The 17,864-nt window shown below is 36.2% G+C and overlaps 1 protein-coding gene across 1 annotated transcript in view; it reads left to right on the top strand.

Moving 5' to 3' along the window:
- Nucleotides 1-17,864, top strand: part of SHPRH (SNF2 histone linker PHD RING helicase) — a 122,740-nt gene that overhangs the window by 92,953 nt on the left and 11,923 nt on the right. The gene's annotated exons all lie outside the window — the stretch shown is intronic.

Here is a 17,864-nt window from a genome sequence, read left to right as displayed (position 1 = left end):
GTACCAAAGGATGAATTCAAGAGGGGACTAGAAGTAGACAGATTAGTTAGAAAGTCTATTTCAGTAGTTCAGGTTAAGACATAATAATTAAATTCAATTCAGTGAACATTTAGATGTTTATTCTGTGTCAGGCACAATGGTGAGTGCAAGGGGTACAGTGATCTAAATGAAGCAGTTCTTGCCTTAACGGAAATTAAATTCCACTGGATATGTTCAAGAAGTTGTATGAATTGTGAGAAGAGAGAGATTAAAGAGATTTTGTTTAAGTAGAATCAATAGGACTAAGAAATTGATTGGATGTCATGGAGAAGGAAGAATCAAAGCTTATTTTAAGATTATAACTGAAAAGGTGGCAGTACAGTGAGCAAAAATTAGAAACTGGAAAGAGATAAGTAGATTTTCATGGAAAAATGTTTACTTTGGGACATTGTGTTAGATCTGCCAGTAAAACATCCAAACTAAATCTGATAATTAATTAGTTAGCAGAATGGGACTCATCAGCTTAAGGGAAAGGGAAGGGAACAGACATTTATTAAGCACCTTCTACATGCCAGGCACTGTGCTAACCACTTTACAAATATTATCTAACTTGAACCTCATAACAACCCCACAAGGTAGAGGCTATTATTATCCATCCCCATTTTATATTTGGAAAAAACTGAGGCAGACAGAGGTTAAGTGACATGCCTTCTTAAGATCACACAGCAAGTAAAAATCTGAAGTCAAATTTTCACTTAAGACTTCCTCGCTCTAGGTCCCTCACTGCTACCAGTGGTTATAAGCCACTTAATGATCATCATTGAGGGATAGTGTGAAAGGGACAAAAGGAGAGGACACATGCTCAGGGCAGAAGGAAGGAAGGAATTAAGGAAAGATTTCTTAAACACTTATTTTGTGCCACATTCTGTGCTAAGCAATGAGTATACATAAATATTAGCAAAAAGAAACTAACCATACTCAAGGAGCTTAAATACTGATGAGGAGAGACAACAAACAAAAGGGAACTTGAAAAGTGCAGACAAAGGTCTGAGGCAGTGGGGGAGATTTGAGGGAGGAAGAATTGTGGGTAGAAAAATCAGACACTGAGAATCAGGAAAGAACTCATGTTCACAAAAACATAGGAAATAGATTTTGTCAGATACTACAGAAGTTCAAATGGGGTGGAGACTGACAGATCACCGGGAATAGGGCAATTTCAGTAGGAAGGTAGGAGCAAAAGCCATTACAGGGTGCTGAGGAAGGAGTTGTAGGTGAAGAAGTGTAGCAGTCCACCCCTAGCTATGGGCAAGGGAAACAGTATGTACAGAGTGGCTTAGAAGAGAGCATGCTCAGTCTTAGCAGCACATGAACTGCATTTTCTGAAAGTTTATTAGTGAAGGAAAGGAAAAATTTAGGAACAACTTAAAGTACTAGTGGGGACAAGGGAAGAGTATCTGAGGATAGATGAGACCTGAGCATTTTTGTAGACAGAGGGGAAAGAGAAATTAAAGCTTTCCATTCCCTTTCCTATCCCCCTCCTGTTCTTATTGCTACTCTTCCACGTCCTCGTTTCTCTCTGTCTCCTCTATCTCTACCAAAGGTTTACAGAAATATCCAAGCATTTCTTTCCATACCAGTGCACTGGGTTCTCAAGGCTAAGAAAGTTACTATCCTCCCTCTTAAGACACTTTATCAGTCCAAAATAAAATCTAAATTATTAATAAAAATAAGAACTTGCAATCAAACATCATGAAGTGAGTTTTGGAAAGTGTTTAGCATCGCCATCAATAAATAGCACAACCTTTATGAGCCTGAATTGTGGATCTCCTGAAACTGAGAACACTTGTTCATTTTATTGAAGCCTTTTCAAAAGCCTGAGATGGAGGTTAGATAGGTTTGATGTCATGCTGGGCAAGTGTCAGTACTATCCATTTATTGTTTTCTCTGCTCTAGCTTTACTTCATTATTATTAACAAACATGAGAAATAACTGGCAACATTCGATAGGATTGGAGATTACCCCATTTGCTTGTGTAATAGTTGTCCTCTTGAATGATACTTGCATTAATGTTCTTATCTTTTGGGAAAATAGCCCAGTATTGCATCTATTATGAAGCAAAAAGATTTTTCCCTGCAACCCACCTCTGCTGCTTCAAACCCCATTGGCCCCTGCATCCTCTGCTGTTTTTTGCTTGCTGCTTCCTGTCACATTGTCAGTGTGCTGTCTTTGGTTTTGCTAACTGCTGCTCCTGCCCACTGTCTTCTTCGGCTCCCACTGCTTTTTCCATTGATCTTCATGAAATTCTTCACCTGTGGCCACCTCCCCTATTTTCAGGCTAAAAAAATATGAGAGTAAATATAGTATCTAATAATTTTATATCTGTTCTGCTTTTTAAAATCAAGAATTACTAGGTTATTCCATCTCCAAATTCCAGATTTTTTTCCTTAGAAAAATGTCCAGCAATCCTTAGATTTTAGAAAAACAGTCTTGAAGAAGTTATTTGAAACTTGCAGATATTTATATTGTCTTTACTACATATTTACTCTAGAGTTTCATGTCAGACCTACTTCAGAAACTTAACAGTATTCAAAAGGAGTCCTACAGAAAGTTGATTAATGGATAATAAACATCCTAGTGGTGTAAAATAATATTTTAAAAGAATATTAGAGACTTTTATTTATTTAGTTGTTTGAAATCCAAAGAGATTCCACTACATTAACAGCCCCATTACCCAACCTGGAAATAAAATTTTTCGTTTGAATTTCAAATCTGTTCTTCGTGATTATCCTTATATTAAATGAGTGAAACATTAAAACCATTTTTGTATTTACTTACTTGAATAATACACATGGCAGCTTTTTCAGTATTCCTAAATGACCCTTGGAACTTAGTAGTCACTTCATAAAGCAAACACATTCCTCAGCAAGTTCTGACAGACACCAGGCATTTCAAACTGTGAGGAGGGCCTGCCTTTTTGGCAGGACACACACTCCACGTGATGTGCTCTCTGTGTCCTAAACCTGGCTGCATTTCAGATCTGGATTTCTGGCCAGCAAGAGCCCTGACCATGGCCATAGTGGGGAAAGATCCTGGGTATAGATGACTCTTTGCCCTAGGAAAATATTGCACAGATATGGATATTCACCTACAATGAATCAAACTTCTATCTTAACTTCTTAATCCCTTGTCATTTCTGCAGGCAAGAACATAATATTAATGAATAAAAATATTCTATCCTTCATCTTGTAGGAAAAAATAGTTATTCACTTCAATCTCTGAGAAACTTGCTATAGGTTTCTATATGGCTTTTATTCTATCATTCGAAAAAACTAAGGGTCATTCCTTGAATGCTACCTGGTTACATTTTTTTTAATGGATTGGAAGAATTCTATCTTTTCAAATAAGCATAAAACAGATTGAAAAACTGGACAAACTTCAGTTCTAAACAAATTCAGATCTAATTGCCTAAAATATTTTGGAGACCTACAGAAGACAATTGCACATGAATATTATTAACAAATGAAATCTTTTGCAAAATATGTCCTACAACTATACACATCATAGAATTCTTTATTAGCCAAAATTGCAACTATGCTCAATTCAGTCTTGGTCTTCTTTATAATTAGTCTAGACCAAAAAATGACTTTTGATTATCTAATGGTAGGCCCATTGTATTAAAATTTTTTTAATTCACTTTATTAAGTGTTTGTTTACCTTTTAATTCAGCAATAGCAACAACAAGAATATTTTATCAAGCGTCCATTTGTGAAACGAACACTGTGCTGGGTGCTGGAAGAATACCACAGCTCCTGTCCTTATAGACCTTCCCTTTTTCTATTGTAAACCTAGATTTACACCCTGGAGTCATCTGTTGCTCCCGATTCTCCCTTGCCCCACTTTTCCAGTAGACGGTGCAAATCGTTTCTCAGGTATTCACTTGCTATGTCACCGTGGTCAAGTCACTAACTTCTATGAATATCAGTTTCCCCACTTGTAAAATGAAGACAATAGTAGCACTTAAGTCAGAGAGTTATCATAAAAACAAAATGAGATGTTGCTGTTATCATTATATTATTATCATCATCATCATCATCATTAGTTTTAGGGAGAATAAGAATAAGCATTTATTTATGTAGCACCTACTCTGAGCCAGGCACCATGCTACACTCTTTACAAAAATTATCTCATTTGATCCTCACAACAAGCCCACCTGGTAAGTGCTATCATTATTCCCATTTTACAGATAAGGCAACTGAGATAGAGGCTAAGTGACTTAATCAGAGGCATACCATAAGTCAATGTCTGAGGCTGGATTTGAACTCAGGTCTTTCTGAATCCAGGTCCAGTGCTCTAGTCGCTGTTCCACCAGCTGCTTAATTGTTACTATTATTCAGTCAGTTGCCAGATGATGTCAATTATACTTCCATAGCATCTCTCCCATTTTCTCCTTCTCTCCACTCTTAGACACTGCCCTAGTTCAGGCCTTTATCACCTTTCACCTAGACTATTGAAGAATATTTCTAATTAATCTCTTTACCTCCAGTCTTTTCTCCTCTCCAATCCATTCTCCATACAGCTGGTAAAGTGATATTTCTAAAGAATAGGTGTGACCATGTCATTGGCTTCCTCAGTAATTCTTCTTGGCTTGCTATTGCTTCTGGGATGAAATTTATATTCTGGAATTGGAAGCCCTTCACCACCTGAACCACCTTCAGTACCTATTCAGATTACATTACATCCCTTCACTCACAGTGGTCCAGCCAAACAGGCCATGCAGTTGTTTCTTACATGCAGTATTCTCTCTCCCTTCATCTTCTGGAATCCTGAATTTCCTCCAAATCTTATCTCAAATGCCACCTCCTACAGTGGGCATTTTCTGAACCGCCTACCTAATGCCTGCCCCACCTCAAAAAAAAAAACACCATATCCTGTATTAATTGTGTGTATGTATATATACTGTCTCCCTAGTGACTATAATTTCCCTTGGGGCAAGACTTGTATGTTTTCTTTGTATCCCCACTGACTAACATAGTGCATGACACATAGTAGGCACTTCAGAAATATATATACTGATGGTACTGATTGGAATCTAGTAGGAGAGAAGCCAATAAACATAGATAGCTCTAATACAAAATTAACATCATTAGTGTTCAAGAAGAGTGCTATTTCAGATACAAGGAGATTGTCCCTAAAAGAGAATTGGGAGTTGCATGTGTTCAGATTGCTCCCAGAAATATCAACTTGAAGAAAATTTAAAAGTTCTCTGCAATTCCTAACTTTACTTTTTTGAGATAATTATGCAAAATTATAGAAAAAGCAATGAGATAATTGATTACAGCCTGAGGCAGCTGTGATCTTTCATACAGAATTAGATGAGTAATCGTTAAGCAGTAATACCAAGTAGCAACTTGTGAATGCTCATAGTACCCAACACTTGCCTCAAGCATGTACTTGGACCAGTATTCCCCCATCCCCACCAAGCTCACATGCAGCATGACTGCACTAAATTTGATCTGACTGTCACTGTTAGCACCACCAACATAGATAGGCCGTTCAGCATGTGGAGAACAGGTGCAGACAGAAATAAAACAATGCATGCCAACACTTCCCAGCTGAAACTGTTTTGTAGATCTGAAATTGTATCAAAGGGCCATCTAAGGAATTGGTTTCACTTCAATAGAGAACAAGAAGGAAAAAGGATTTTTGCGGGGGCATAAAATGGAAAGTAGAAGAGTTAATGCACTCAGGAGCCTGTATAGAAACAGTCATAGAGCCCCAGAAGAAAATGTGTTAAGCATCACCCCAAATATCCCCAGTCATCCCCAGTCCCAACTAAAAATCTAACCCATCTTCTCTAACTGGATCTTTTGCTGAAGCATCAGGGAATAAATATGTTTAGTTTGTTTGTTGAGATTTTTTTCAGACATTTTTTGCTCAGTTATGGAAATCAATAATTTACCTGTGGTAGAGGTGATAATTCATAGGCATTGCCAGAGCCCTTGAGAAGCTACAAACCCCTTATATCACTGTTATATTACTCTGGGCTGTGGTCATAAGTAGACAGAGCAGCTTCATCTCTTATGATGAAGATAGTTGCTTTCTATTAGATTATGGGAGGAAAGAGCCAGGGCCACGCAGTAATCAGAATCATCTGTAAAAAAAAATTTTTTTCAGGGTCTGTGAATAACAGCAGCAGCAGTACAATGTAATAGTGAAAGCACCAGGTTTGATGTCTTGACATCTTCTGCCATACACCTACCTTTGGGCCCCTGGGAAGTCATTTACCCTCTCCAAGTTAGAAGTTTCATCATCCATCCAATGCTCATAATCTCATGTTCTTCTGTAGTGCCTCTGGCAGGCATGTTATGAAGGTTGGGGTTATGTTTTGCATGATCTCACCTGTATAGCTGATAATTACGTTGTTTGTCTTCTCAGTGAGTGGGGGAGGAGGAAAAAGAATTTAGAATTCAAAATTTAAAAAGAAAAGAATGCTAAAAATAATTATCTTTTAAAGAAAATTAAGCTTGAGTGAGGTAATGTCTATAAAAAGATTTGATAGAACTTAAAGCACTACACAAATGTCAACTATTATCATTGTTGCAATGGGTAAGGATGAAGAAAAATCATCTGGCATCAATGCCTTTTGCAATAACTTTAAAAATTAAATATGAAGGCTTATACTTTTGGCAAAAAGAAATAAGACCTATAGTAATTATTGAAACCTTGTTTTAGTAATAAAATCATCATCTTTTCATGATATTAACAATGTCTAAAGACATTTTCAATTATGGCTCATATCATAGGCTTTTGTTTGCATTCTTTTAATTATTTATAAACAGGTCAGTATTTTGTTGAATTGTGTTAAATTTATGGTTGGACTGAATATATTTAATTGGTCACCAGGGATTTAATTGCTAAATCCCAAAAATGAATTACTTAAAGTCAGCCTTTATACTCACCATATGTCAGTTCAATCAGCAGATTCTTTATCAACCTCAACTCCAGTAGAATTGCTTCTTACAGGAGGTTCCACTTTAAGTGAGTCTTCATTCCAAGTGTATCTCTTCACTCCAAGTGACTCTCTTCACTCCAAGTGTGTCTGTGTATGTCTTTTTTCATTTTTAAAGGCCTTTTTCTTTTGCATCACTTCTCCTAAATTTTTATGTCTACCAATCACAGCCAATGCTCCACTCCAGGGCTGCCCATTTTTTCACACATGGGTCACAGACTTCCCACTCAGTATATGAAATGGGTGTTCACACATTTTTGTAATTAAAATCCAAAATGGGTAGATCTCCATACTCAACTTTAAGTACTGTGCTTACATTTTTGGGGATTAAAATCTAAAAATAGACAGGGGATTACAATTTAATCTTCACAATCAAGGAAGAGCTAAGTACCTTCATTGTTACAATCAGAGGAGAGTCAAATCCAATCTTCAACATCCCCCCCCCAATGATCATTGGGAGACTAGTCTCCCCACTGATCATTTAACATAATCATCTTGTACCCCTAAAAACGTCTTAACTACAGATGTATACAATATTTCACTTTCTAAGAGGAAATTACAATAGTTAGAGATAAGAGGGAAATAGAAAAGAGAGAAAGCAAAACCAATGTTTTGCTAGGTGCATTGACAAAAAGCCAAATTAAGGGGCAGTCCCCTTTGGCATAAAAGTGTACATTTACAATAAATGTTCAATCCCCTTCTGTTCAATCGATTGCACCCAGAAGTTCATTCTGGATCTTCTTGATGCAGTGTAGGTTTCTGCAAGCAATTTTCTTCAAAGAGTTCATTCTCTGGATTCAAGGACTTAGCAAACTTCTTTTCCTAAAATTCTTCTCAAACAAAATTCTAAATCTTGGATTTCTTTTTTATAAAAATGCAATACAATCCCCCTCTGAAGAGGGTGTTCACCAACACCTGGATCAATTCAAAAAGTGGTTGAGTTATGGGTATATGAGTCAATTATCACAAGAAAAAAACAAAAACATAAAAGAAAAATAGAGGAAAAAATTAAGCTTTAGAGAGAATAAAAAATGTCAAAATCAGAATCAAAATATCAAAAACTATGTATATAAAATTTATGAATTAAGAAAGAATAAATTCATAACAGGGCCTTGTTATTAGGGTCCAATTAAAGTAAATTTCTGTCCCACAAATCTGTAGGGATAAATATTGCAGTAATCTATTTACCCATTATAAGTCAGGACTCCTAGAAGTTGTCATATCTTAAGAGAGAAAAAAAACTTAGATTTTTGTATAAAAAGGGAAGTGTCATTTTCTGGTTTGATATTTCATCATTTCTCAGGGATAGGGGAACCAGAGTAGCCAATTGTTAGGTAATTTCATAGAAAGTATTTTACAAGGAGTGTGGTTCAAGGAGTCCTGTGTCTTAACATGTCAAGCACCACAACCTCAAGCCTCACACTAGATTCAAGTCCTTTCATATTGGTGTAGAAGTTCATTAGTCCCACATGGATTGTTTTCCTTTTGACCTGTGTGCTCTTTTGGCACTTTTCAGCTTAAATCCGTGTTTCTGTGGCACTATGTAGATATAATCTCTGCTCCTTTTTTTTTTATCCCATTTTCTAGAATCAGACACAATCATTAATCATAGCCCCATAACATTTATCAATAAATGGCAAGTTCCCATAGTCTAAAGCTTTGGGGTATGCATTTATATGCTAAGCAAAAGGATATCTTACGATATTGCAAAAATCGAAAATAGTTAAAAGAGAATCTTTTCAATACAATTACATGTGCTTCAAATGCAAAAAATGAGAGAAAGAAAAAAAATGGAATACTGTATGGCACAAATAAAGTGCAACAAAATAGTACAGATCCATCAATAGGAAAGTCTTATCATAATCAATAGTTATATACAATCATTATAGTCAATTATTTATTATCAATAGAGGATACTCGTTTTATATGGCTACAATGAATCCAGGAGTCCCTCTCCCCAATTTTAATAGCTGATAGTGTAGTTAATAGGACTTGGAATGGTCTATCATAAGCAGGTTCAATCGACCTAACGTTTGAAATTCTTTATATACATACTATCATAGGGATTTAAATCATGAAGCGAGAAGTCTTTGAGGCCTGCTTGAACAACAGCTCCAATTGTTAGAATATCTTAAAAGTCTTAGTTTAGTTTTAAGCTTTAATAACTTAAGAAGCATAAATGCTACAAATTTACCCTAAAAATTAAAAAGTTAATTACTTGATTTTTTAAAGATATTGATATGTTTCTTATTAAAATTCAATCAGTTACAACTATCTTGTGTTATATTCTTGCAGACTATCAAATTTTATAGCAAATTTTAATCTGCTTAGTGACCAAAAGGATTGCATTTGTAATCCTAATTTTAATATCATTCAAAGATTACGGTTTTAATATATATGTGTCAGTTTTGACATAGCCTGAAAAAGGCTAATGGAGATAGATCAGGTAAATGAGATGGCCAAACAAGAAGACCTCCTCTACCAGTTCACTAGTTTGATAAAGTGAGACCCCACAACTGCCCTGCACACAAAGCCTGGTGACAATGTGCTCTAATTTGTTAAAATTAAAATGAGAATTTTGTTATTCAGAATTCAGTTAGTATAAAAGAAATCTAAGTAAAATTTCAAATTATAGTTTTTGTACTACATTTTAGTAGTATTAAAAACCACTTTTTATGTAATATAACTATCACACTTTTTCAGATAAATTCAACCATGTTAATCCTCTCTGAGAAGCAGTGGGACAGAGTCAGAGGGTATAGGTTGGATCCCATCTCTGATTGCTACTGAACCTACATGACACTGGGCAAGTCCTTTACTTCTTTGCAGCTCAGTTTCCTTACCTATAAAATCAGACACTGAACAAAATTATTTACAAGGTCCCTCCTAGATGTGAAAATCTCTGATTCTTTGAAAAGTCTGATTGGCTAGTTATTTATTGATGATTTCTATCTTAAACCCTAGTTTAAATCCTCATATTCTCTCTCCTGGGATCATGTCTTTTAGTTGGATATCCAGCTTCTCCTCTCCAAAGCATCTTTCTACACAGCAGCCAAGGAAATCTTAACCAAAACATGTCAGCCAGTGGTACAGCTTTGCTCCAGAAGCTACAGGAACTCTATTGTCTCTATAAATAGAATACAAATTCCTTAGCATGGCATTAAAGTCTCTCACAATCTTGCTTCATCTTCTCCTTATAGGTTTACTGTACTTTACTACCTGCTCCAGCCAAACTGGCCTATTCACTGTTCCCATCTTAGAATTCCATTCTCCACCACCAAGCCTTTGCATAGAAAAGTGCTCTCTCCTTACCTTTATCTCTAATTGTTTGTGCTGTCTCCCTCCTAAAATGAAATAGGCTTTTCTATTTACATATTTCATCTCTGCAGTGTTTGAGTATAGTGACTTTTTCATTTTGTCTTTATATTCCCTCCTCTTCATCAGGACCCACCAGAGTCTCTACTCCTCCAGTTCACAGCCCTTAAGAATCCAGGGCAATGTCTCTATTTTCTGAGGTTTTTCAATTTGAGCTTCTTTGTTATTTTTAGAAAATTAATTTTATAAGTATTTATTATCTCTCATTCCCATTTTCCCCAATTGAAAAATTAAAAAATAAAACCCTCATCAAAATATTCATAGTTCAGGAAAACAAATTCCTACATTGACTACATTTTTTCAATTCATCTCTCTAGTGATTCATTTTTAGACCTTTATTTTGCCCATTCCAACTGGACCCTGAGTTTTCCAGCCTCAAAGTGTTTTGTTATTCTAATAAATCATGTTTTTATCTATTTGACACTCATCACAGAGAGAAACTGTAGCATTCTTTTCTATTAATGTTTTACCAGTAGTAATGCCATATAGTTTGACATTCTGTCCAGATAAAAATGCTAATCATTAGAGCTGGAAAAGACCCAGACATCATCTAGCTTCTCATTCACATTTTTGTGATACATTAAAATTTGCAAAACACTTTCCTCATAATCCTATGAGGTTAATTTGTAGAAAACTAAAAGTCAGAGAGGTAATATGATTTACTCAAGGCTACATAGCTAACTAATGGCAGGGCCAAGATGGGGATTTCTGGTCCAGTCAATCAAGTCACCAAGTTTTAATTAAGTTCTGATTGTATGCCAGGTACTGTATGTCCAATCAGCGGTCTTTATTCTATAATGTTACTACTTGTTAAACTCTTGCCTCAAACTCTGTGTTATATAAAGATTTTACTGTGTAGTCTTTATATTACACAGTAGATTCACTCCAAATGAAATTTAACTTGTTGATGAAAATAAATTAGGTGAGATACCCCTGTTAGAGAGGCCTCGTGACATTTCCAATATTCAGTTAAGATGCTGATGACCTCCAGACTAAACTAAACTAAACTAAAAAATATCTTTTTTCATTAACTTTTTGTGTTAATGGATCTCTTCTGTTTTTTCTAGAAGTCTTTACTTCCTCCTCAGGTGTCTGAGGCTTTTAAGTATTTTGGCCCCTTGAAAGAAAGGGTCATAGACTTGATTTTTGGTACTTATTTTGCTCCATTAACAGTTGTGATTGGTTCTCAGCAAAGGTTCTCATAAAAAGCAATTTGTATTTTGGTATGAAATGAAAGGAAAATTCCAGTTATTTCTAAGGTCCCAAAATTACACTGCTATTAGCCAATTTCCATATCTTCTTCACTTTTGCAGCAGCAAAATGAACAGTAGCATTTGCTTGTTTTCTTATCTGTCTTGAGCTCAAATGATAACATTGCACCACATCCTGTTTTCAACCCAGTTCTTTCTATCTCCCTTTTCTATGGATGAAATTCTTAAAAAGTGCAAATCCATAAGGAAAGAAGGAAGGTGTATCTTCACTTAAAAAGAAACAGTAATACAGTGGCAGGTGGTAATCAGATTTGTACCATTATCTGGAACTGCAGAAACACTCAAGTACTTTTCCAACACTTAGATTAACTTCTCTTAAATTCCTTTGTTATCTTAGGACAATGAAAGAAGCAAAAATGTAAATAGAGTCATTTGCACTGAACACAAATCTTCTTTTCCAATACTCACCTTTAGGTCTAGCAGCTGTGAGATACAAAATATCACTCCTTCCATATTTAATTTTACTAGGCTTATCCCATGATTCTAACATTTGGTGCCTTTACCATTCCTACTACCTATAACACTCTCATCCCCTACCAGTTTCTACTAGTTCAAATCCTATCCATCTTTAAAGTATTTATTTATTGTAGCCCTTCATGATTCCATACTTGGAAATAATATGTAAACTGAATTCCTATTATATTCAGTTAAACACATACTTATTAAGTATTTTTCACGTGCTAGACGCTGGAACACAAAGATTTAAAATGGCATAGTTCCTTCACATAGGAATCATACAGTATGAATTGGAGCAGAAGGAGTTACCATTTGCCAAGAAAGAATTATAAAATATGGAATGTGATGAGGACAAAGTAGAAATCAAGGACCTGAGAAAATCTGAGTGAAAATCACTATGAACTAAGGAGAATTGGGAAAGGATATGACAGAGTAGGAATGGATAGATAGCGCTTATTCTGAAAAAAGTTCTGGGGGTTTTAGTGGACTTTAAACCCAAAATAAATAAGCAATATGATTTGGCAGCCAAAGTTTATGCAGTCTTGAGCTGGATTAGGAGGTATGGCTACCAAGAATGAGAAAGTGATAGTTCAAGTGTACCTTGCTCTCATCCAACCTCTGCTGGAGTATCACACTCAGGTCTAGAAACCATAGTTTGACACAGACAAGCTAGAGAGTGTCTAGAGGAGGACCTTGAACCCATATAATATGAAGATTGGTTGAAGGAAAGGGGTATATTTATCCTGGATAAGAGAAAACTTAGAAGAAATAGAATAACTGTCTTAAAGTGATTGAAGGATTGTCAAGTAGAAAAAGGTCTAGACTTGTTCTGTTTGGTGCCAGAGGGCAAAACAAGGAACCATGGGTGGAAATTACAAAGAGACACATTTAGTCTTGATGTCAGGAAAATTTTCCTAACATTTAGAGCTTTCTAAGAGGTGTAGAGTTCTCTTCCTGCTTGGAGGTCTTAAAGCAGAGACTGAACAACCAGTAATAAGATATGTTATAGTAGATATGCAAAATAGGTGTCTTTTGTATATGGAATGGCTCAGGTTGCTGTTGAGATCTCTTCCAGTTAAATTCAATGACTGTGATATGTTAATGGTTCAGAACATGTAATTATTGAATACATTCAAACCAGACTCTTTGTGAGCCATAAGTAACACACATAGCATTCAAGTTTATAATCTTAATTTGTTTCTTATTGTTCATAGCATTGAACAGAAGGTATGTGTTTGTAGTCATAGAATACTGTAAACAAAATACTGTTATTTAAATAATAATGTATAGGCAATGATTATTAAAAATCATCTCTTGTGATTTAAGGAAAGAAATAAGGAAAGAAATTTTACTGTTAATAGTTTTAAATGCCATCATCATAAATAAATAGACTTGGGAGGGAAAAAATAATCCAAAATGTTCTAACTCTTTTCATGCAATAACCATGGGACCACTCCAAACATTGCTCCATAGTTAGAATAGAATGTGAAAATCTTAATTGCACAATTTCTCTTCCTAACATGATCCTAATTCACTCATTCTTTTTTTGCCTAGCAGAGCTACTTTTAGAGATTACTGGAAATGTTTTCAAAGGTAGACCAAAGTAAACATGCTTACAGAAATCTCACCCAGATATGGGTATAAGCCTTCCCTCATTTTCCAGGTTTTGGATCCCCCAGACACTTTTTTACCATCTGAAAGAAGCAGGAATTGAGCCTTGCTATCCTTATTACCTACTTGAGGCTTTTTGCCTGGCAGGGTTTTCACATTCTAGAACTCCTTGTGATTACTGACCTTTCAAAGGCTGGAGAGGCAAATGTGTTGGGGCCAGGTAGTTCAGTATTTTGGCAAGGTTGTGTTTTATGTTTTGTTTTGTTTTGGAACCTATCTGGAGTTGGGAGGAAATGCTTTTTCCCCCTTTTATTCATTTTTAAAAATTCTTTTTACTCATATTTTTTTCTTTTTATTCTTTATTAAACCATACTGTAAAGATTAAAATTTAGGGGAGACTGAGGCAGGTAGAAATTAGTTTCTCTCTGCAAGGAGTATTATATTTTTAGAGGTTTATTGAAGATTAAGGATTAAAGAAAATACAGAATAAGAAACACGTGCCTAGGCCAGGGAGGCCTAGACAAGACCTCACCTACATTATGGAAAGAGCCGTGTCTGCTCCAAAACGGAAGTCCAAAAGAGAGCACAAAAGCCTTTGCAATCAGGTTAAATCCCTTTTCGATCTTGGCCCACCTGAGAATTCAGTGAGATTAGAGGGCATTCTGGGAGCTAGCAAGGACTCCTGGGGAATGGAGTCCAGAGTTCAAATCTCAATTTTACAATACATAAATATGGGATGTAGTTTATAAAAAAATGAAAGATGGTTTTGGAATTGTTTGAAAATTGATTACTTGAAAATATTTTCATAGAATACCCTGACAGGAAGCTAGAGTGTAACTTGCTAAATGAAATCTTTAATACTGAATTGTACAGGTGAATTTTGGGTGGACAGATAGAAGAGCCATATCAATCCTGAGGCATTTACCTTTGTCCTCTCTGAATTCCCTTTTATTCTTCTTTGGGGTGGCTTTTTTAAAAATAAATTTCCCTAGGGTGCAGATTATCTTTATTTTATTTTTATTCTCTTTATCCCATATTGTTTTGTGACAGCTTAAGATTATTTTAAAGCATTGCCTTTCACTTTTTAAAAAGTTTTTTGTTCATATGAACTGTGCACTGGTTTTACTGCCTGTAACTTTTATTCAACATAAATTTCTTTCTATATATGTGTATTTCTTTTTTATTGGCTTTTTTCCTAATTACATATAGAAACAATTTTCAACACTCATTTTCTGACATTTTGTGATCCTAAATCTCTACCTCCCCACTCTCTCCCTCCCTTTCCTTCTCCCCAAGATGGCAAGCAATATGTTATCCATATTTGTAATGTTGTAAAAGAAGACAGAGTAGACATTATAGAAAAAACTCATGAAGGAAATAAAGTTTTAAATGCTATGCTTTGATCTGTATTAGATTCCAGTCTGTTCCTTCTATTGTATATAGATAGCCTTTTTTATCATGAATCTCTTGGAGTTGTCTTGGATCCGTTATTGATAATAGTTAAGGCATTCACAGTTGATCATCACACAATATTTATGTTACTGTGTACAATGTTCTAGTTCTGCTTACCTCATTTTGCCTCAGTTCATATAAATCTTGCCAAGGTTTTCTGAAATCATCCTTTTGGTCGCACAATAGTATTCCATTATAATCATATATCAAATTTTGTTCAGCCATCCCTCAGTTGATGGACATTTTCAATTTACAATTCTTTGCCACCACAAAAAAAAAGCTACTATAAATAGTTTTATGCAAGTTTTATCCTTTTACCCTTTCTTTGATCTCTTTGGGATAAAGATATTGTGACAAGGAAATCACTTTAAAAGACTGATATATATTAATTTAAGGTCGCCAAGGAATTCAGCTATGTAATTCCTAAATGAAAACTCAAGTCAGCAGTCAACCTTTTATGGAGTTTTTGGAGTTTTTAATTACAAACAGGAAGAAGAAAGGTATGAGAGAGAGAGAGAGAGAGAGAGAGAGAGAGAGAGAGAGAGAGAGAGAGAGAGAGAGAGAGAGAAGGGAAGAGAAGGGAATAGGGCTTAAATACCCCCTCTGTTTAGGCTGGGCCAAAAGGCCCAAGCCCTTAGATAGCTGAGGCAAAGAAAAGAGATCAGTCCCTATCACTCACGTGACCAAAATGGAGAAACAGTCTCAGGGGCCTCCACCTCCAGCCTCCTTCAGAGCAAGCCCTCCTCTCAGACCTCTCCAGGAGCTCTCCCTCCAGGACCTCTCTCCTCTCAGACTCCTTCAGAGCAAAACTTCTCAGAGCACAACCTCTCAGAGCAAAACCTCTCAAACTCCCCCAGTCCTCAGACCCCGCTATCTTTAAGGAAACCATCTAAGTTTCCTCCCCTCAGTTCTCACATCTACCAATCACTGTCCATGTCTTCCCTGTGCCAATGGTGGCTCAGGACCGCCCAGAGGTCTGCCCCTTTGCACATGTCTGTTGAAGGTCATATTCTCAAATAATTAAATCTTGATCCTTGCTGCAGCCCTTCCTAAATCCTTTTACTCTGAGTAGGGTGGAGATTGTAGTTTCAAGACCTGGTTCTATCATTCCAAGTATCTCTATTGTATCAATTCTAAAATCAATCATGACTCAAAGAACTTCCTGTTCTATGCTTAAGCATAAGTCAAAGCCCTTTCCATTGTTTAGCAAAAGGTTTCTGTCCTAAAGTAGTCTTAGGTAGGGAGGAGAAGGATCCTCCCATGCCAAGGGGTTTCACATTCCAATAGAGTTCTTACTATCAGTAGGAAATTTTTTCCAGTATGAGATTTCCCAATGGGGAAATTTCCAACATTCATAAGTCTAAGAAATTTTAAGGTTTACAATATATAGATTGCTGGATCAAAAAGAATGTCAACTTTTATGTCCCTTTGAGTGTGGTTCCATATTGTTCTCCAAAATAGTTGTATCAGTTCACAGATCCACCAACAATATATTAGTGTTCCAGTTTTTCCACATTCTCTCCTACATTTATAATTTTCCCTTTTTTGTCTCTTAACCAATCTGATAGGTAGGAGGTAGCACCTCAGAGCTGATTTAATTCTGATTTCTTCAATCATTAATTTCATCTATAAAATAGCCATTTTTCAGATGGCTATAAATAGATTTAATTTCTTCATCTGAGAACTACCTATTCATATCCTTTGACATGTCCCTGCCCTCAAGGGGCTTGTGTTATACAATATACAAACTGAGAAGTACAACAGCATTTCTGGTGGGGGAGGACTCTGTAGACTAAGAGGATCAGGAAAGTTTTCAAAAAAAGTTGACATTTAAATGGAAGATGAGGATGCTAAAAGACCAGGATGAGTTGGATATATACGTCAGCAATGGGAGACAACCTGGGCAAAAGCCCTGATGTGAACTGAACAACTGAGTGCATGGAATACAAAACAAGCTAGTTATCCTGGAATACAAAAGGACCAGTATCCAGGGTCTGCAAAGCTAGGCTAAAGCCAAAGTGTCCAGCACCTGAAGAGTTTGTAATATATCCCAGATGCATCAGGGTGCCCCTAAAGATTCTTAATCAGGAAAATGGAATGACTCAATCTGTGGTTTAAGATTTTAGCTGCTGTTTAACAGTTAGATTGAAAAGTTAGGCCAAAAAGTGCCAAAGAAGAAATAATGAGTGTTGGTGATGGAATACTATTGTGCTCAAAGGAATAATGAACTGAAGGAATTCCATGTGAACTGGAATAACCTCCAGGAATTGATACAGAGTGAAAGGAGCAGAACCAAGAGAACATTGTACACAGAGACTGATACACTGTGGTACAATCGAAGGTAATGGACTTCTCTACTAGCAGCAGTGCAATGATCCAGGACAATTCTTTTTTTTTTTTTTTTAAATTTTAAACCCTTACCTTCCATCTTGGAATCAATACTGTATATTGGTTCCAAGGCAGAAGAGTGGTAAGGGCTAGGCAATGGGGGTTAAGTGACTTGCCCAGGGTCACACAGCTGGGAAGTGTCTGAGGCCAGATTTGAACCCAGGACCTCCCATCTCTAGGCCTGGCTCTCAGTCCACTGAGCTACCCAGCTGCCCCTAATCCAGGACAGTTCTGAGGGACTTATGAGAAAAAACGCTATCCACATCCAGAGACAGAACTGTGGGAGTAGAAACAGAAGAAAAATACCTGTTTGATCACATGAG

The sequence above is a fragment of the Monodelphis domestica genome, chromosome 2 (genome assembly GCF_027887165.1).
Source record: "Monodelphis domestica isolate mMonDom1 chromosome 2, mMonDom1.pri, whole genome shotgun sequence".
NCBI classification, from domain to species: domain Eukaryota; kingdom Metazoa; phylum Chordata; class Mammalia; order Didelphimorphia; family Didelphidae; genus Monodelphis; species Monodelphis domestica.
Note: the sequence above shows the minus strand (reverse complement) of the source record. Positions and strands in the feature narration are given on the sequence as shown.